The sequence below is a fragment of the Rattus norvegicus genome, chromosome 4 (genome assembly GCF_021556685.1).
Source record: "Rattus norvegicus strain SHRSP/BbbUtx chromosome 4, alternate assembly SHRSP_T2T, whole genome shotgun sequence".
Classification (NCBI taxonomy): domain Eukaryota; kingdom Metazoa; phylum Chordata; class Mammalia; order Rodentia; family Muridae; genus Rattus; species Rattus norvegicus.
Window position 1 is genome coordinate 113,842,932 of NC_141537.1, and position 19,424 is coordinate 113,862,355.

At 38.0% G+C, this 19,424-nt stretch overlaps 1 protein-coding gene across 4 annotated transcripts in view; it reads left to right on the forward strand.

Annotated features, from left to right (window-relative positions):
- The window catches only part of Lrrtm4 (leucine rich repeat transmembrane neuronal 4), a 790,938-nt gene that overhangs the window by 93,616 nt on the left and 677,898 nt on the right, over positions 1 to 19,424 (forward strand).

The following is a 19,424-nucleotide window of genomic DNA, read 5'->3' on the forward strand; positions in this document are numbered from 1 at the left end:
AATCTGCAACTTTAAGCACATCTTGGAAAGTTCATTAAGTTTTTATATGCCTAAATTCGAATAAATATTATATTAAAATCTAAAAATATATTTGTAGATTCATTAAGCATATTCAGAAATCACAAACTGCTTTGATTCCCATCTGAATGCATCCAGTGATATATATCACATATACATTATATAATATATATACATATATAATTAATATATATACACATATATACACATTATATATATGTGGTACCTATCATACCAGTGGACTTTGGAAACCTGCTGTTTCTGCATGGAGAATTGAATATCCAAATAATCTTGCATACACCCACACAGATATTCTAATAAGAATACTGATAATAAGAAAACCCACTAACACCAATCTCTGTTAACACATGAATAGGTTCTTAATTAACCCAATAGAACATAGTAGGAGTAAATATGGAGAAGTTTTAGCTACAGACATCACCATGGAGGAACACCAAATAAAAAGTTCAGTTAAATGAGAAAATCTTGAATTAGTACAATGTGGTATGAAAAATATATGTGAAGTTTAAAGTGAGAACATCCTAGGGGTTTTGTTTTTGTCATTTGTTAGAAAAGGACAGTACGTTATGGTGATACTGGCTATATAGAGACGTTAAAGCTGGAGGATTACAGATATTTTTGTCCAACCTAGGAAAAGGAGAAAGGTTAGGACCAACCTAAGCTACATAACAAAACGTTGCCTGCAGTGTCAAACACCTAAATTATAGTAAGATAAACATTTCTTTGAAATACGAGTAGTAGGAGTTAAAGATATGATCTGATGAGCAATAGCTACCAGGGTTATAAGCAATAATTAATATTTATAACTGTAATATGAAGGAGGGGTGGAAAGGATACAAATAAGGTACTCATGTGTGAAATTCTAGACAAGAAAAACAAAATTTAAGTTAAAAAATACAGTCAAAGGTCAGGAGCATTAGAATTTAGAGATGAGCTAATAACAATTGTAAAAATGTTATGTGGATAGGATTTCAAAAGTACTAAAGTCACACACACACACACACACACACACACACACACACACACACACACACACACACACAGTGAAAGAGAGACATAGAGGCACGGAGACAGACCAAGATAAGACACAATGAACCATTGTCAGCCTTTGACTCTTTACTTACTGAAAATATATTTTCATGCAATTAATTTTAGTCATGGTTTCCCTTTCCAGTCCTTGCAGATGCTCTGAACACCCACAGCTCCACACCGCTTTCTAGCTTTAGAAAACACACCACAAACAAAACAGAAAATAAAAACCCACAAGAAACCATAGAGAGACACACTTATACAAAACACACACACATAAAAACACAAAATCAGAACCCACAATGTATAAGATTAGCTGAAATGTCCAAGAAAGGGGGGGGGGAGAACCTGTAGAGACCATATACAGAGGCTATGCAAATCCTCAAGATGGGAGATGGGCTCATCCCAAATCATCCACTCATCTCCAAAATTTTAACCCAGAATTGCTCCTGTCTAAAGGAAATATGGAAACAAAGTGTGGAATATAGACTGAAGGAAAGGCCATCCAGAGACTTCCCCATACAGGGATTCGTCCCATTTACAGACACCAAACCCAGACATTATTGCCAGTGCTAAGAAGTACTTGCCGATAGGAGCCTGATATAGCTGCCTCCTGAGAGGCAGAATCTAACAAATACAGAGGAAGATGCTCACAGCCAACCATTGGACTGAGTAGAGGTTCCACAATGAAGAAGTTAGAGAAAAAACTGAAGGAGTCAAAGGGGTTTGCAACCCCATAGGAATAACAACGTCAACCAAGCAGATCTCTGAGAGGTCCCAGGGACTAAACCACCAACCAAAGTGTATACACGGAGCGACCCATGGCTCCAGCCGCATATGTAGCAGAGGATGGCCTTGTCAGGCATCAATGAGGTCCTTGGTACTGTGAAAGCTTGATGCTCCAGCGTAAGGGAATGCCAGGGCAGGAGGCAGGAGTGTGGTGGGTAGCAACTTCACAGAAGCACGGGGAAGGGTGATGGGAGATGGGGTTTCTGGAGGAGAAACTGGGACAAGGGATAATATTTGAAATGTAAATAAATAAAACATTCAATTAAAAAAACAGGAAACCACAACGTATAAGCAAAAGAACAAGACAGAAACAAAGAAGCAATAGGAAACACAGTATACAAAAATACCATTTAGTTTGTTTTTATGTGACTCTCTATTGCTGGGCAAGTGGCCTGTCGAAAGTATGGTTTATATACCCAGTGAGACTGCACTGGAGAGAGCGATTTTTTTTTTTATTTGAGAGCCGTTGACACTTACAGATAGCTTCTGTGTTAAGTTTGGGAACTTGTGTCTCTTTGTCCTCTCAGCACTGAGGCATCATCTGCCTTAAACCTATGCAGACCTGTGCATGTATCTACCAGAGTCTCTTTGAGTTGATACTGTCTTAGTCCCATTGTGTCTGGAAGAAACTGTTCGCTTTATATCATCCACCCTCTCTAGCCCTTACAATTTTTCTGCCTCCCCTTCTGCTTCCTGGTCCTGAGGAGAGAGGGTTGATGAAGACATCTTACTTTATACCGAGTGGTCCAACGTCTCTTACTCTCTGAACATTGTCCAGTTGAGAATCTTTGTGTTAGTTCCCATCTACTGTTAGAGAAATCACCCCTGACATTTGATACTGCTGTATTTGTGGTCTGGCTGTACCAGTAGAGTGCTGTCTGAATTTTGGCACAGTTACTCATTTGTCTCATCCTAAGTTTGATACTCTATGGGGATGACATACAGACACAGCACACGCATGCACGCACGCACGCACGCACGCACGCACGCACCAGTCAAACAAACAATAAACCTTTTAGACCAAGGTGGTGAAATATTTCACCCAAACCTATGAAAATAAAATATATCTTACACGGACACATACTTAAATATTCACTTACCAACCTTCACCAAGTATTACAGTTGGAGGTAATGACAGAGGACAGTCTTGTGCTCGATTAGTTGTATAATTAGCTCGAGACTTGCAAAGGTTTTTCTTTCTTTACTTTGGGGCTATTTTTCTGTCAATTGATTCTGAGAGAGGGAACTATAGCCCAACTGTGACACAGACATTTTGAGCTGGTTGGTTACAGTATGCTAAAATGTTTTAAAATAATAGCTAACACTTAAATGTTGGAGGACTTAAATATTCGGATGGTCAGTCTCTCTCCCATTTTATCCTGGTTTCTAGGCACCCTACAACCCTCAGTCAGCCTAGATGTATGTATGCCCCCATGCAGTTTTCATAGCTCATCCTCCACCAGGTACCATATACACCTTCAGGTTACTTTCCAACTCTATTTCTCAGTTCTGTCATCGCAGCAGCATCCATTAGTTTGGACCTTGATATTTCTCCTGATTGCCAAGTGTTAATGGCATTTGTATACTCCCTATCATTGCAATAAAAACTCATGCCATTCCCCCACACGATGTCTGGAATACTTTTTCATTTAATATGAAACAAACCTCTGATAGTTATGTCTCTGAGGGACATGTTGGGGTTTTGTTTGTTTGTTTTTAGCACAGATCTTCTGTCACTTAATTTTCTCAGTTCTGTCTCTCTCCAAGTTTTAGAAAACTTTTACATCTCCCATTTTTGAAAAAGTGTCCTGATGTAGGAAGGACTCCTTTATTTTCCCCCCTCCCTCCCTCCCTCCCTCCCTTCCTTCCTTCCTTCCTTCCTTCCTTCCTTCCTTCCTTCCCTCCCTCCCTCCTTCCCTTTCTCTTTCTCCAGTATCACGCTTATTTTTTTCCTAGGCAATCTTATAAGACACCCATTATTCTGCTCCCTGTCCCTAATGCTAATTCTAACTCATCCAAAGAGTCATGGTCCTGGAGTAGCTCACATGTTTCAATCACATGTATTCTTGTTCAATTTGCTTAGTATTCTAACTGTCTTAACAGCCGTTTCCATTTGTCAAATGGTTGCAAAAATGATTTTCTTGCCATCTCCTAATCATTGGTAAACTCAGAGAAAACTACACTCTGAATCACTAGCTCTCCACAAAGGAATTCATGAGCCAAATATACCAAAATGGCTGGGCATTTGGTACTAGTGTCAGAAGTACTCAACAGATTATAAAATACAAGTTCTTCAGATTATACATATACATATATGTGTATATATGTAACTATGGATTAAATAAAAATTTATATATTTATTATCTTTGTATTATAAGTATGTAGTCTTAAATTAATATTATATATTATATAATACATCATATAGTTTATATATATATATGTATACTGATTGCACATGTATGAGGATGAATGCATCCATCCATCCTATTAGACTATTCTTTTTAAGTTTGCATTATTTTCCCTAAACCTGTGCTTCATATTTCTCCTCTTGCTCCATTTTAATTTATCCCCTCTCTCTTTCCCTCTCCCTCTCCCTCTCCTGCCTTGTGGGTTTTTTGCTTGCTTTTCAAGATAGGATTTCTCTATATAGCAGCCCTTGTTCTCCTAGAATTCTTTTTGTAGACTAGGTTGGCTTTAGACTCACAGAGATCTTCCTGCCTCTGCCTCCAGAGTTCTGGAACTAAAGACATGGGTCACCATGCCTGGCTTCATCTGTTCTTAAGTTGGGGCTCAGAGAATAAAGCTCTTTCTTCATCCTTTATTAAGAAAGAGAATAGAAAGGGAAGGCTTGGGACTGCCTTTCATGTTGAGACCTACAATTTAAATATACACTACATTTTCTTTTCCGTATTCTAGAACATTAAATTACCAAAGATATATTAAAATCACATAATAGCAACCTATTTCCTTGGTCTTTCACAATGTCCTTTTGGTTGTGATACTCTAGAACTCAGCACCACCCCATATGCCTGTCTCTCAGAATAGCAGCATGGAATATTGTGAGAACTGTGGGCTCTGCTAGGCAACTAAACCTCTCTGTGCTCCTATCCACCTCTACAAAAAGAATGACACAACATTGAGCAAGTGTGGTGACCCACATGAATTTCTCAGAGAAGAGATTTGCATTGGAAATTTACCAGGCAATTTCTAGCTCCAAATAATGCAATAAACAAACATTGCTTTTTGTCCTCATTTGTGAGACAAAGGAAGGTATAAGAAGAAAGTGGACCTGGTACTGAAAAGATGGGACAGTGTCTATTCTTCACACCTGTGATGCTATTGATACCAAACTCTGTGATTTTTCTATTAGTTATTCAAAAATGATGAAATTAGTAATAACAGATACAACTAGTCTGTTCACACTTGCATAAGCACACACATACACTTGCAGGTCCATACATACATACATATACAGACACATGCACACACACACATACACACACACACACACACACACACACACACACTCACATACCCCTCAGTTTCTTCTATTACAGCTCTCCTGACCATAGTAAATTACAAATTCAGGATGAAGAGGTGAGTATGAATACATGAACCATATTTTGAACTTTTGTTAATATAAACAGAATGATAGAGATCTAAACCTGTAAATTATTTTCTGCTAGAATTTTTGTTGTTGTACGTAAAGGGATAATTTAAACATGAGTCTGGGGAGGTACCCTGTCTATTACGAGTCATAATTTCATCACTTCTGTAAAAGTCTGACCTCTATCAGAACTCAATATACACAGTCTTGCCAATCATCCATCGGAGGCTGCAGTTAGAGCATGGGTTCAGCAGGAGGGCAGAAGTTGTACAGCCGTCCACCGCACCACAGCTGATTTTCATGCAAAGCTGTCCTGACAGTGACAGAAATGCTAATGCTACCTTCTGTGTGGCCTGGCACATGTCCTACTTTATAGTCCCTTGAGAATGCATAAGAAATTAATTATAGAATGATTAAGAAAAAGGAACATTTTCATAATTTGTTTTCTCTCTGTGCACCTTTCTCTTGATTTCCCCTATGGTTCCTATATCTAATCTGCTATTAAAATAAACAATACCATCTCTGCTTCTAGGTGGAAAGGGGAGTGGTTAAGAAATAAGTAGTACAAAGGCATCGCTATGATTGTCATATTCAAAATATTCATTATAAAAAACCTTTGCTTCCAACAGCAAGATAATCCAACAACACTAGGACTGTTTCCCAAACTCCTCAAACTACATTCAGGGTCTTCTGTAACATGACTTTATGTATGTGCTCCCAAGACCACTGAGCTATTAAAAAATGTGCAATAAAGTCCATAGGGCTTGTGAGAAAATGAAGTTAAGTGCATAACACTCACAATAGTGTCAGCAACACATGAGGCACAAACACAAGACCCAGAATAGTGCAGCTGTATTCATGTTGCCTGGCTACAGTGTCAGATGCCTTACAGTAGTAAGTCACACAGACTTGCTGATTGAGGGTCAATATCTAAAGGATTATTTGAATCTCAAGGCCTCTTATAAAGTAGTATGAGGGTGAAGAATAGGACACAAGATATAGATGGGTGTGGTTAAAGAAGTTGATAGTAATTTTCCTTTTTTATTGGTTATTTTGTTTACATTTCAAATATTTTCCTTCCCAGTCTCCCCTCTGCAAATCCCCATTCCATCGTCCCTCTCCTTTGCATCTAAGAGGGTGTTCTCCTCACCAACTCCACTCTCAACACTTTAGCAGCAACAAGCCTACACAGGACCAAGTACTTCCCCTCTCATTGATGCCAGATAAGTTCATCTTCTGCCCCATATGCAGCTAGAGCCATGGATCCATCCATGTGTACTCTTTGCTTGGTGGTTTATCCCTGGGAGCTCTGGGGTATGTGGTTGATTGATATTGTTGTTCTTCCTCAGTTCAAGGTTCTTCTATATGGTTTTATTCAGCTAGGTATAGGTTGGGTTTCTGTATACCTTAAGTATTTTCACTGGCATAGATATATGTAGGGTCTCTCTATGATATCATTGTATGTATAGTTATTCCTACTAAGCAGTTTCCAGGGAACAAGTTTGCATGTTGAGAACATGTATTAATGGACAACATTAATAATTTTATGCTAGTACTGACAGCCTGATGATAGATATGAATCATCTTGCACAAATATCCATATATTTCAACTTTTATTTATTATGTTATAGTGTAAACCTATGTGTAAGCATGTCCTTCATGTGCAGATCTGAAAGCAGGAACGTATTTTCAATATGAATATTGAAAATACTTGCTGCTAATGTGTGATAGTGATTAGATGTAGGAAGCCTCACACATAGTTTATGCAGACTTTAATACTTTGAAGAAGATACTAAGTGGTAGTCCTGGATTTCAGTTATGATACTCTGTCCTAAGACACTGTGAAACCCATTCCTAGCCAGAGATGGCTTTTGTCAGAGGGTGTTAGCACCACAGCAGAAAGAAAACTAGGGATGGAGAGATACTCGAGAGCTTAATAGCATTCATGGCTTTTGTGAAACATCCAGCCCACTTCTGGAATTCACACTGGGTAGTTTATGACGATGCATAATTCCAGTTCCAAGAAATCCCAGTCCCTCTTCTGCCATCCACAGGTACATACGCGCACTCCGAGGCACATACTTACACATAGACATACACAAAATCATAACTTAAATAAAACATAAATATATATCTAATTATCTATATACGAGAGTAGAAATTACTGGTACTGGATTTCCTGAAACTGTAGTTGCAGGCAGTTATGAGACTGAGTAGTTTCCGGTAACTAAAAGCAGGTTCTCTGCAAGAACATCCAGTGATCTTAACTGATGAGCCATCAATCCCATCCCAAAATATAATATTTTTAAGATCAGAATTTACTGCTAGGCATGTAGTTCTGTTAGTACCAAGAACATATCCTTGGATTTAATCCTTAACACCACATAAACCAACTGTTCAGTAGCACAACCCCATAGTTCCTGTACCTGACAATGAGAGGGAGAATGATCAAAAGAACAAGATCCTTGGCTGCATACTGAATCCAAGGCCAGCCTGAAACACATATGAAGCTATCTTTAAAGAAAAGCAAGAGTATTTACTTTGCACATTTTTGTGTATATAAAGTATTTATAATAAAGTAACCCTTCCTATTACTCCTGCTCCAGTGACACACTTAAAAATGTATTTTTTATTCCTCAGTTAGTTCCTTCATTTCCTCCTTTTCATTCTCATCATGGTTCAGTTCAACAGTTTTGTACCTGACAATGAATTTATTAAACAGTGAAATCTCGCATGTATTTAGAAAGACGTTTTCACAGTAATGCTTATGTTTGGCTTTTCAAATCTGACCTATTGTATACATTGCTTATGTATACTGGTAGAGATGGAAGGCATCTTCCACCAAATGTGTACTGAAGGGGTTCCTGAGCTTTGCTTAAGAAGGAAAATTACACATGCTAAGGGAAGCACAATGACAGAAGAAAAGTCTATGGGACAGGATCTTTTGGAAAGTGCTTTCTTAAGCCTGAAATCCAACCATTGAATCTCCTTTGTGACTCTGTCCGTGTACTCCAGAGAGAGAGGGAGACAAGCAGATCTCTGAGTTTGAGGCCAGCCTGGTCTACACCCAAGACTCCATAGAGAAACATGTCTGGGAAAACAAAACAAAAACAAAGAAGGAAAACACTTCTGATGTTAAGTTACTAAGTCATAAAAAGTGTTAGTAGATACTAGAACGTAGCCTATTTTGGGATTTAGAGTTGCAAACCACTGATGAGACAGATTTATGATGAGAAGATTCACATTTCTTGGTCTCCTAAGACTCAGCACAAGTAATGCCTTCCAGCAGAATATAGACAATACTGTCAGCTACAAATAAAGCAGGAATTTTAACCTCATTTTGTTGCTCAGGCTGTTTGGAAAGTGTATTTACAATTGCATGGACAAACAAATACCTTCTGTAGTGGGCAGAGAAGAAAGATAATGCAAGAAATCCATAAGTTCACAGGACAACACCCATAGAAAGATTTGCATGAGCCAGAATGAATTCAGCATCCATTTTGAAAACCATGAACATGCAATCTCTTTTTTTTTAATTTTCAAAAATTATCCTTATTAGGTTTTCTGATGCAACACATGTATTAACTGATCAACATAATATAAATAACACATTAAAGTAAATAAAATTCGATGTATGACATATCTAACAAAGATCATACACAAGGATTTTGTCTTAGAGTTTGGGTTTATAGCTCTATGATAGGGCATTTACCCAGAGTATAAGAACATGCACTATGGGGCTGGTGAGATGGCTCAACATTTAAGAGCAATAGCTTCTCTTCCACATGTCTTGATTTCAATTACCAGTAACCACATGGTAGCTTATTACCATCTATAAGGGAATCTGATGCCCTCCTCTGACATAGGTATGTATATGCAGCACAACACTCATAAATTAAATAAATATTTAAGAAACAAATCAACATTCAACATTTCTCATGTGATGCACATGTGTGGGTGCACTCGTGTGTGCACACACACATACTCATACACACACACTGACACATATGCAGTGTGCAAGCAGACTGAAACGCATAGATAGGTAGATAGATAGATAGATAGATAGATAGATAGATAGATAGATAGATTTTAAATAAGAGATCTGAGAAACAGATTATAATAGTCTAATCTCATTGTATAGATATTGACCAAACAAAATAGCATAGTTAATTTCACTTAAGACACTAGTGTAAGCATATAGGCTACCCAAGAGTTAGGATATATAAGTTATCTATTTTTGCTCACCACCAATATACACATGGCCTCTTTATGCATGTATTTTTTTTAGAGGGGAAGAAAGTAAATACTGAATTTATTTGCAGATAATATGGTTTTCTTTTTCATTTATTTAATTAATTTTCCTTGTGGAAACATTTTTCTGTTTTGAGGCAAGATGATCTCAAAATTGTAATGTCCTTCTACCAAGCTGCGAAGTATAATAATAAAGGTGTGAGTCATAATGCCAGGTTTTACAATGGTGAGGTTCCTTTTATGGTAATGGGCATTGAACCAAGGATTTAACACATACTAGGCAAGCAAGCTACCTCTTAGCTGCACCGCATGGTTCCAACAATATAATCTTTTTAGTAGATCTTTTATATATTTACATTTCAAATGTTATTCCCTTCCCCTGTTTCCCCTCCACAAACCCCCTATCCCATCCCACCTCTGCTTCTGTGAGGACACCCCCCACTGCACTCACTCACTCTCACTTCACAGCCCCGACATGCCCCTACACTAGAGCATCGAGCCTTCATAAGACCAAGGGCCTCTCTTCCCATTGACACCCTACAAGGCCTTCCTCTGCTACATATGTAGGTGGAGCCAAGGGTCCCTCCATGGGTACTCTTTGGTTGGTGGTTTAGTCCCTGGGAGCTCTGGGGGAAGGGGATCTGGTTGGTTGATATTGTTCTTCTTATGGGTTTGCAAACCCCCTCAGGTACCTCAGTTAGACAGGAGCCATTCTGGGTGAAAGATTTGGAGATGAGTGAGTGGCCCCATCCCTCAACTGTGGGGTCTGGATAAGGTCTCTTGACAGTTGTTGGTCGTATCAGCTTATCTCATTCTCTTTGGGTCCTGGGAACTTCTTGTTTTCCTGGTATCTGAGACTTTCTGGTGGCTACCCCCAATTCCCTATCCCCTATTTCTAAACAGCACTGTTCAATTTCCTGGCCCTCTGTATATCATCCTAGTCTCCTCCCATTCCTGATCCTTCTCCCCTTATTTCCCTTCTTCCTCCTCTCTACCTCCTGTGAGTATGTTGTTCCTTCTTCTAAGTAGGACTGAAGCATCCACACTTTGGTCTTTCTTCTTCTTGAGTTTCATGTAGTTTGTGAATTGTATCATAGGTATTCCAAGCTTTTGGCCTAATATCCACTTTTCAGTGAGTACATACCATGTGTGTTCTTTGGGTTACCTCACTCAGGATGATAATTTTCTAGTTCCATCCTTTTGCCCATTAATTTCATAAAGTCATTGTTTTTGATAGCTGAGTAATATTCCATTGTGTAGATGTACCACATTTTCTGTATCCATTCCTCTGTTGAGGGACATCTGGTTTTTTTCCAGCTTCTGGCTATTATAAGTAAGGCTTCTATGAACATGATCATGTGTCCTTGTTGTATGTTGGAGCATCTTTTGGGTATATGCCCAGGAGTGGTACAGTTGGGTCCTCAGGTAGTAGTACTTTGTCCAATTTCTGAGGAACCTCCAGACTGGTTTCCAGAGTGGTTGTACCAGCTTGCAATTCCACCAACAGTGGAGGAGTCTTCTTCTTTCTCCACATCCTCGACAGCATCTGCTGTCACCTGAGTTTTTAATTTTAGACCTTCTGACTGGTGTGAGGTGGAATCTCAGGATTGTTTTGATTTGCCTTTTCCTGATGACTAAGAATGTTGAACATTTTTCAGGTGCTTCTCGGCCATTTGATATTCCTCTGTTGAAAAGTCTTAGTTTAGCTCTGTACCCCATTTTTAATAGGGTTATTTGGTTCTCTGGAATCTAACTTCTTATGTTCTTTGTATATATTGGAAATTAGCCCTCTTTTGGATGTAGGCTTGGTAAATATCTTTTCCCAATCTGTGGGTTGCCGTTTTGTCCTATTGACAGTATCCTTTGCCTTACAGAAGCTTTGCAATTTTATGAGGTCCCATTTGTTGATTCTTTTTTTTTTTTATTAACTTGAGTATTTCTTATATACATTTCAAGTGTTATTCCCTTTCCCGGTTTCTGGGCAAACATCCCCCTCCCCCCTCCCCTTCCTTATGGGTGTTCCCCTCCCAACCCTCCCCCCATTGCCGCCCTCCCCCCATAGGCTAGTTCACTGGGGGTTCAGTGATAGCTGAGTAATATTCCATTGTGTAGATGTACCACATTTTCTGTATCCATTCCTCTGTTGAAGGGCATCTGGGTTCTTTCCATTTTCTGGCTATTATAAATGAGGCTGCGATGAACATAGTGGAGCACGTGTCTCTTTTATATGTTGAGGCATCTTTTGGGTATATGCCCAAGAGAGGTATAGCTGGATCCTCAGGTAGTTCAATGTCCAATTTTCTGAGGAACCTCCAGACTGATTTCCAGAATGGTTTTACTAGTCTGCAATCCCACCAACAATGGAGGAGTGTTCCTCTTTCTCCACATCCTCACCAGCATCTGCTGTCACCTGAGTTTTTGATCTTAGCCATTCTCACTGGTGTGAGGTGAAATCTCAGGGTTGTTTTGATTTGCATTTCCCTTATGACTAAAGATGTTGAACATTTCTTTAGGTGTTTCTCAGCCATTCGGCATTCCTCAGCTGTGAATTCTTTGTTTAGCTCTGAACCCCATTTTTTAATAGGGTTATTTGTTTCCCTGCGGTCTAACTTCTTGAGTTCTTTGTATTTTTTGGATATAAGGCCTCTATCTGTTGTAGGATTGGTAAAGATCTTTTCCCAATCTGTTGGTTGCCGTTTTGTCCTAACCACAGTGTCCTTTGCCTTACAGAAGCTTTGCAGTTTTATGAGATCCCATTTGTCGATTCTTGATCTTAGAGCATAAGCCATTGGTGTTTTGTTCAGGAAATTTTTTCCAGTGCCCATGTGTTCCAGATGCTTCCCTAGTTTTTCTTCTATTAGTTTGAGTGTGTCTGGTTTGATGTGGAGGTCCTTGATCCACTTGGACTTAAGCTTTGTACAGGGTGATAAGCATGGATCGATCTGCATTCTTCTACATGTTGCCCTCCAGTTGAAACAGCACCATTTGCTGAAAATGCTATCTTTTTTCCATTGGATGGTTTTGGCTCCTTTGTCAAAAATCAAGTGACCAAAGGTGTGTGGGTTCATTTCTGGGTCTTCAATTCTATTCCACTGGTCTATCTGTCTGTCTCTGTACCAATACCATATGCATGTATTAATATGAAAGAAAGAAATGTAAAATGAGGGAGGGGCCAAGACAGACAGAGAGAGGAGGAGTATGCTCAGTGCATCTTACATCTCATTTTAATAATGTTTCAATGAAACAACAGGTTTTGGAAACAATCATTTTACGATATTTTTCAGTAGATACAAAGGTCTTCGCAAACTTTACTTAGTGAACAAAAATTTACAGTTAATGTCAGGCTAATGTCCAGCCAAGAAAATAGCCACTTTTGTCAGGGATATACCAAGTAGTGAGTAAGTGAACAAGTAATCATGGTGAGGAGCCAAATGTCATAATATATAGAGATAGAGATAGAGATCGAGATCGAGATCGAGATCGAGATAGAGATAAAGATAGAGATAGAGATAGAGATAGAAATCGAGATCGAGATAGATAGATAGATAGATTGATAGATAGATAGGTAGATAGATAGATAGATGGATAGATAGATAGATAGAGGTAGAGATAAATATAGATATAAATATATGTCAGAAGATTAAAGGGCACTTCTGATGAAATAATGGCCTCCTGGTATGTTTTAGCTCAATGACTGTCTTGGTTGGCACTGAGGTGACATACCAGTCAGATAGTTAGGCAATGTGCTTAAGTTTTACAGCTGAGTACCTAATGACACAACTGTAGGAGATACCGTGTGCTAGCTTAAAGGAAAATGACTGTGGTTATTAATAACTATTTTAGAACAGTCTGAACTTTGTTATGCTAACTGTAATTAATATCAAATAAAACATTTAATAAAACTGGTCATTGCTGCCTAGAATGATTTTGTTTTTATGGGCTGTTTGCAGCCCTATGGTAAAGCAAGTGAATGCATGGGTTAAAATATCTGACTGTGTATGTCCCTATGAGAGTTTCCCACTCCGCTATAAACTATGATGTATTATCACTCTGCTCATTGTTACTCATTTTCTTCGATTACTTAGTAATCACAATCACTCAGTGCCCAAGGCACTTGAGCTTGCTGTGCTTCCTGCTAATACAATTAACTCTTACTCCTCACAACTCTTCTTGCAGGGCTTTTTTTTTTTTTTAACAAAACTCTCAGGGTGTCATTAAAATGGGCTCCTGACTCAGTGTCTTCCTTCAAGCTTTGCTTACTCTGTCACTTTTTTTCTTTTTAATCTATAACCTCAGATTCTTCGTAACAGTGATGCTCGATTTTATTATTCCTTGACAAGCATATTTAATTTAGAGTAGACACACTTGATGCACTCCTGAAATATGTATATATTAGGAACTCTATCCAATTTTTGATAAAGACTTATGAGATGATGTTGTAGCCTTGAAATCTCTTTATAGCATACTATATGTACCACAGAAAGCCTCAAAGACTCTATGTTTTAGAATCCCAGTCTGTCATTTAGCTAAGAATTGCAGTAAACATAATGGCAACAAGTTATTAATGCTTACGGAATGTCAGATATTCTGAGACTAAAATTCTATTTGTAATACCCACTGTAAGGAAAACATACTATCTATCCATTTGTTAGTATTTTCTGGATTTGCTAAATAATGACAATGAAAAAGTGATTGGTTATAACTTAAGTGTTCTAACCCGCTCCTTTCTTCCCGTTGAATACCAACAGCCAGGGGATCTTTTGATGCATGTATATCTGCTCTGGCTGCCTCCCAGTCTATAAGACTCATCACTGGAAGAAAAAACCCTGTATAATCTAAGTAGATAAATGCTTCATCACCCTCCCTCAGTGGCTCTTTTCTTAGAATAAAAAAATAAATAAATAAAACAGTGCAAGCTGGACTCTGGCTGGACTTGTTCCTAACCACTTTATCTACCCACTTTACAAAGTTCATATTTTCTCTTCCCATGTGCTATGCTGTTTTCTTCTGAAATGTAATATTGAGCAAGCTCTCTTGACACAGAACTTCATCATGACGTTCGTTCAGCAAACAGTAATAATCACACAATTAGATGGCATGTTCTCAGTGAGCTATACTCCAGATAATTACAGACGTGTTCCATGTAGATCGTATCATGTGTCTAAAAATAATTATTTTAATATTAATTATGTGTCTGCATGTAGCTGATGTGTACATAAGTCAATGTGCTCCTGGATCCCAGAGGAGGTGGCCATATCCTCTGGAACTAAACTTGAAGAGGCACTTGACATAGGAGAGAAAGATACACAGGACCTATGAAAGAGCAGTGTGTGTTCGCAAACTCCTTCCCAACATGCCAGCACAGATAATTGGATAGTTTTGATCATTATAGAAAATCCAAAATATTGTCAATAGGAAGGGTCAATATTGTTTTATAACTTTGGAAAAAATGAAACACGAGCTACTGACAAGAACACAACATCATGATTCCTCCCCAGATGCTCCTACTCAAATAATGATTCTAGATTAATTGTTTAATGAAACTGTCATTGGAAAAAAGAAATATTTAAGTGAAGTATCAGTCAAGTTACTTCTGAAACCTCTTTGCATTTAGCACAGTTGTCATTTCTGTAAGAATCCACTGTGTTCAAGTCTTTCCATGTTGTTCTATAGGATATCATCAACACATACACTTCAAAATATATTGTGTGGTAGATATTATTTTATTACATATATTACATATAATAATTTATATATAAAATACAGATGCATATTAAACATTCCCTTGTGTATCCAGACTGGCCTATAACTCACTATGAAATCAAAATTAATCTTGAACTTCTGTCTTCTATCCTTGCCTTGATGAGTTCTAGCATTAGAAACATGTGTTATCATTCCTGTCTTCTGCAGTGTTGTGCATGGAATTCAAAACTTTACTAAGCGAGCTCTTTGCCATCCAAGCCACCTCCCTGGTCCATGAATTTCTGAAGAGCTTTCTCTATTATTTTCTTTGATCCTTTGCTTTTATCACACTACCCAAGATGAGGAATACTCTTCTGCACATTTCCCTGCCTTTGCTTCTCTCAATGGTTAGGAGATTTAAAGGAAGTTTTGGTGAAAATCACCATCCCACTGGCCTTCCTGTCGGTTGGCTAAGTAAATGTGCATTTACACCATGAGAAAATAAACTTATAATTGTTCAAGTAAGGGAAACTTATCTCAAATATAGGAAGTGAAAAGGTATATTTTTAAAGAAACAGTGAAGGAGATGTAAATGAAGACTGTGTATTGCAACTGTGCAGTTGTTCCTGAGACAAATATTTACTCTTTTGCCCATTGTTTTTCACTACTCAAACCTAACAAGTTTAATATCTTTGTGAAAGGAAAGTGATAAGAAAAAGATGTGTGAAATAAATGAGCAAAAAAAATTTTGGACATGCCAAATTATTTCATTAAATGTGGAGCAAAAATCCAAATAGAGACTGTTAACACCCACTGAGTTTATGTACTCCAAGCACAACACTATTTCTGGAAACTAGTAAGCCACAATAGGTGTTAAACAATTCACCTCACCTATTTGTTCAACAAAAGTTTTGAGAGCTGTTATGAAGAACCATTTACAATTGTATGCATTAAGTACAAATCATTAAAAAAAGTTAAATTGTTTAAAAGATAAAAAAGACAAAGCTCTCTCTCTTTGTTCTTTCATCTAGTATATTGTAGCACTCATCAATATGAGAATTCATACAGACTTTTTCTTCCATCTTTCCTAAATTGGGTATTGCTTATTTACATTTCAAATGTTGTTCCCTTTCCCTGTTTCCAGTTCATCAACCACTAAACCCTGCCCCTCTCCTTTTATATGGGTGGTCCCCTCCCTATCCACCACCCATTACAGCCACCCAACAATCCCATACACTGGGGGTCCAGCCTTCACAGGATCAAGGGCTTCCCTTTCCACTGGTGCCCTTACTAGGCTATTCATTGCTACCTATGCAGTTATAGCCCAGGGTCAGTCCATGTATAGTCTTTGGGTACTGGCTTAGTCCCTGGAAGCTCTGGTTGCTTGGCATTGTTGTACATATGGGGTCTCGAGCCCTTTCAGCTCTTTTAGTCCTTTCTCTGATTCTTCCAACAGGGGTCCCATTCTCAAGTTCAGTGGTTTGCTGCTGGCATTCACCTCTGTATTTGACATGTTCTGGCTAAGTCAGGAGATCTATAACCAGTTCCTGTTAGCCTGTACTTCTTAGCTTCATCCATCTTCTCTAGTTTTGGTGGCTGTATATGTATGAGGACATGTGGGGCAGGCTCTGAATGGCCATTCCTTCAGTCTCTAAACTTTGGCTCCCTATCCCCTCCTGTGGGTATTTTTGTTCTCCTTTTAAAGAAGGAGTGAAATATCTGCATTTTGGTCATTCTTCTTGAGTTTCATGTGTTCTATGCATCTTGGGTCATTCGAGCATTTGGGCTAGTATCCACTTATCAATGAATGCATACCATGTGTTTTTTTCTGTGATTAGGTTACCTCAGTCAAGATGATATTTTCTAGTTCCATCCATTTGCCTATGAATTTCATGAACTCATTGTTTTTGATAGCTGAGTAGTACTCCACTGTGTAGATGTACCACATTTTCTGTATCCATTCCTCTATTGAAGGACATCTGGGATCTTTCCAGCTTCTGGCTATTATAAGTAAGGCTGCTATGAACAGAGAGGAGCATGTGTCTTTGTTATATGTTGGGGCATCTTTTGGGTATATGCCTAGGAGAGGTATAGCTGGGTCCTCAGGTAGTGCAATGTCCAATTTTCTGAGGAACCTCCAGACTAATTTCCAGAATGGTTGTACCAGTCTGTAATCCCACCAACAATGAAGGAGTGTTCCTCTTTCTCCACATCCTCGCCAGCATCTGCTATCGCCTGAGTTTTTGATCTTAGCCATTCTGACTGGTGTGAGGTGGAATCTCAGGGTTGTTTTGATTTGCATTTCCCTTATGACTAAAGATGTTGAACATTTTTTTAGGTGCTTCTCAGCCATTCAATATTCCTCAGTCATGAATTCTTTGTTTAGCTCTGTACCCCATTTTTTAATTGGGTTATTTGTCTCCCTGCAGTCTAACATTATGAGTTCTTTGTATATTTTGGATATTAGCCCTCTATCAGTTGTAGGATTGGTAAAGATCTTTTCCCAATCTGTTGGTTGCCGTTTTGTCCTAACCACAGTGTCCTTTGCCTTACAGAAGCTTTGTAGCTTTGTGAGATTCCATTTGTCGATTCTTGATCTTAGAGCATATGCCATTGGTGTTCTGTTGAGGAAATTTTATCCAGTGCCCATGTGTTTGAGATTCTTTCCCACTTTTTCTTCTATTAGTTTGATTGTTTCTGGTTTGATGTGGAGGTCCTTGATTCACTTGGACTTACGCTTTGTACAGGGCAATAGCAATAGATCGAATTGCATTCTTCTACATATAGATTTTAATTCTAAGAATTCAAATAAAATTTACTGAGTTATCTTTAAATTAATATAGAGATTTGGTATATTTAGATTTTTCATAAATATATGCAAGTATACAAATATATTAAAAGGATCAGGTGTGTGTTTTTGTGTATGGTATGTGCTGCTGCTGTTCTTGTTATTGTTGTTATTTTACTTTATATGTTTTCTCTGAATGTTTCTGTACCATCTGCTTGCAGGCAGTGCCTTCAGGAGGCTAGAAGAAGATGTCATATCCCCTGGAATTTGTATTGAATTAGAATTTGAGACAGCATATAGGTTTGGGTAATCAAACCTGAGTCCTACAGAAGAGCAGCAGTGCTCTTAATCATTGATTCAGCTCTCGAGCCCCACCCAAAAGTTCGTTTCTATTTTTATTTATTTATTTATGGTGAGGATTGTTTTGTAGTAATAAATCAAATAAACGATTCCAGTATGTACAACAAAATACTTCTTCATTAAAATTGGAAGAGCATGTCTCAACAAACACAAAACAATCAGTCAGATTGCTCCACCAAATATCACCTACATCCCTTCAACATCAAATTCATTTGGCTAAAAACGGATTATAAATTTTCTAAGGGTCTTGAATTTTCTCTAAATCCTACTCATGTGCAGAGAACTTGAGACCATCAAGTAGTGTTTACAAACTAATCGTCAGTATTAGACACTGCAGTTATAAAAGATACATTACATTTGCACTGGCTTTGTGAGATTCACTTCTATAATAATTAACTCAAATGCATCCAACTAGTTCTGATTTGTAAACTTAAAGGGTAGACTCTACTGAGCTTTCTTTGACATTCATATTCTAAAAAACAATGCCCATAATAAAATTATTTTCAAAGCAAATGCTTAATTTTTTGTAGTATTATAAAGACCAAATATATTCACTTTTTACATTTTCATGTACTTATGAGGGTGTGTGTGGTAGAGTATGCACACTCTGTAGCAGTCAAATGGCATGAAACACATGTGACAGTAAGAATACAACTTGGTGTCAGTCATCTCTGAAGGATGGAACTTAGATCATGAGGCCTGGCCACATGTAATACCACAGCTGATGAGCTGTTTGTCCCCAGGAGACTATATCCTCAAATCTTGTTGTTTCTCAAACAGTTTTGGATTTTCTGTACTCTATTTAAATAATATTTCATTTCAGCCATAATTTAGTCTGTTTGAAGAATATTAAATTTTATCTACAGTTTCCTTATGATT